We start from the raw sequence: 3,091 nt of genomic DNA, 5'->3' as shown, positions 1-3,091 counted from the left end.
TTCTTGATAAGTATAATTTTGATACCTTGTTGTAAAGACGTCAGTATCGAAGTCTTCAGGGATCCTAATTCCTTTGCTTGTTAGCATGAGAAAGTATTTTTCTTTGTCGGCCTCTATGAGTTTTTCCACAAGTTTTTGAAATGAAGCGTTTTCTTGACATTCTTGGAGGAGCTCAAAAATTTATGTGTCTTCTAGATTTGGATACTCGAAAGGATTTGATAATCTTCGACCCATACTGGACTCTAGTTGTGGTTCGCTTTGCTTGTTTTGTTGAGAGCGAGTGACAACGGGCATCTAGTAGAAACTTTCTGTGACAAAGGTGATGAAATCCTCTTCTGTGTGTTATTCGGGAATTGGTGGTTCAAATCAAGGTATGTTATAAGTGATGCAAACTTTTGGGAAGAAAGCTGGATTGATCTTTCCTCCATGATTTAGGCATTGGCTAAATGCTGATTTTTGGCAAAAGGCTCTACTTCTTAATGGCTCTTCGTCAAATCCGTTTGACTTGTCTTGAATATATAAGCACATATGACAGAGAAATGTACGATGAAATTTGAAGAGTTGGCAATTGATGTAGAGAAATCTATTCCTTTTAGCAACTTTCTGGGAACTAGGTTGTCATTTCTTCAACTTAGTGTTGGGATGAAGACTTTTTCTTCTCAAAATATGAGGAATGGTCATACATAGGTGATCAATGGTTTCCTTTGACTTGTTTGGATTATGATACTTTGTTTGAAAACTTAAGTCTACTTTTATCAAATGAAGGTTTAGATGCCCCTTCACGACAAAGTGCGTCAAATGATATGGAATAAGAGTTTTCCCAATATGGAAACTCGATTTGACAAATTAGGTTTAAACTAGGTATGTTTTGATGATAGAATCCATTTAATTAGAGGACCTTTTGATTAGTGTGATGATGTTACCTGATTTTGATAGGAGAGAGTGTTATCCTTAACTAGTTTCGGAGTTTTGACAACTTTTGCTCTAAGAATGTCTTGTTTGATTTTTTTGGAATAGTTTTGATGTTCTAATTCGAGTTTTGCCTGATGAAGTCGACTGAGGATCCAAAAGGGTTTTTCAAATTGTTGTTTAAAATTTTCAAAAAAAAGTTTATTTTGCTCTTTGTTTTCACAGTTTTCTCTATGCGCTAAGACAAAAATTGGATGCACTAAAGTTCGACTCAGACGTGTTGTTTAAAACAACCAATGTGCTAAGTTGTCCTTGTTACGCACTAAGACAATGTTTTGACCTCTGCTATTTCAGTAACAGTTATGCGCTAATCTGGTCTGAGTATCTCACAGTCTTGTGGGTGTTGTTTATCTGGTCAGATTGTTCTAGTCATTGTAATTTCTTTAGATTATGTAACTTCTAGTTATATTTTGCGGCCTCGTGGGTAATGTTTGGACAAATATTTTTAGCTACCTTAGTAGCTTTTTCTATTGTAATATTTTATAATAATATATGCATTCCCCTATTGTGTCAGATATTTGTGACTTTGTGAAGTTGGACATTAATTGTCACGCATTTGATTCCCAACTTGCTAGAGGGCAATATCCTCTATATTCAAATTCATGAAAACAAACTATTGGTTCTACATTTAGGTATCTTCTATTGCTTCCCAATTTGTCTATACTTGCTATAATTAGTTTAATGCAAACACAAAATGTTTGGTTTGTTTTCTTGTTTATTTTTAATTACTCTTTTAAATCTTACTTCAATATGTGTAATTATTCCCGATAGGTTGTGGATGTATATTTACATATTTAATTGCAGGCAGTTGAACATTATGGTGACATTGTTGTTCTCCATACTCATGTCAAGAAGTGTTGTGCTTGAGTGTCATATTGTAATCAATAGAGTCTGAGAACAACCCTACTTGCAACTATATTAGTCAAACTCTAGCCTACATACACTTCCTGTTTTTACCACTGTGCAAGCCTACAATGAAGGACAATTATTTTACTTATATATATATATATACAAAGGACAATTTTATATATGTGTGTCTGTGTGTGTGTGTGTGTATGTATATGTACATATATGTATGTATATATGTGTATATGTATATATATATATATATATATATATATATATATATATATGTATATGTATATGTAAATATGTACATATATATATGTGGGTGTGTGTGTGTGTGTGTGTGTGTAAATATATACATATACATATACATATATACATATGTATATATATATATATACATATCTTTATACATATCTTTATACATATGTATATATATAGATATATACATATATGCATATGTATGTGTACATATATACATATATGTATATGTGTATATTTGTACATATGTATATGTATACATGTACATATGTATATGTATATATATGTACATATGTGTGTGTATATGTGTGTATATGTGTGTGTGTACATGTATACATGTATATGTATATATACATATACATGTATACATGTATGTATATATACATATACATGTATACATGTATATATATATATATATACACATGTGCACATGTATACATATACATGTATACATTGTATACATGTATACATGTGCACATGTATACATGTATACATGTGTACATGTAAACATGTACATATATACATGTATACATATACATATGTATACATGTACATACAGACTTATTGATTTTATAATATTTTGCCTCTAGTGAATACAGAATGTGTAGATGCAAATTATTATTAAGGGTGACAAGGAAATAAATGTATGCATGTACATACAGACTTATTGATTCTATAATATTTTGCCTCTGGTGAATAGAGACTGTGTAGATGCAAATTATTATTATGGGTGACCAGGAAATAAGAATTGCATGCCCAATCGATTGGCTCCAAAAGTACCTTCTAAATTCTAGGATAGAAATTTTTGTGTACCCATTCACATTAAAATCCTCGGGGCAAGTTTGCAGCTGAAGTATCTTCTTTTCCCTCTCAGCTTTCCAGCAGTGCGCGACGTGCCAGACAATTGTCAGCTCGGCGTTGCCCCCAGCGATCCGTGTTTTGCGTTTGAGGATTGGAGTAGCGCGATGATTGGTGAGTCTAAACAATGGCTCTACTTTTATAAATTTTTGATATA

This window comes from Cryptomeria japonica, chromosome 3, assembly GCF_030272615.1.
Source record: "Cryptomeria japonica chromosome 3, Sugi_1.0, whole genome shotgun sequence".
Taxonomy (NCBI): Eukaryota; Viridiplantae; Streptophyta; class Pinopsida; order Cupressales; family Cupressaceae; genus Cryptomeria; species Cryptomeria japonica.
This window is presented reverse-complemented; position numbering follows the sequence as displayed.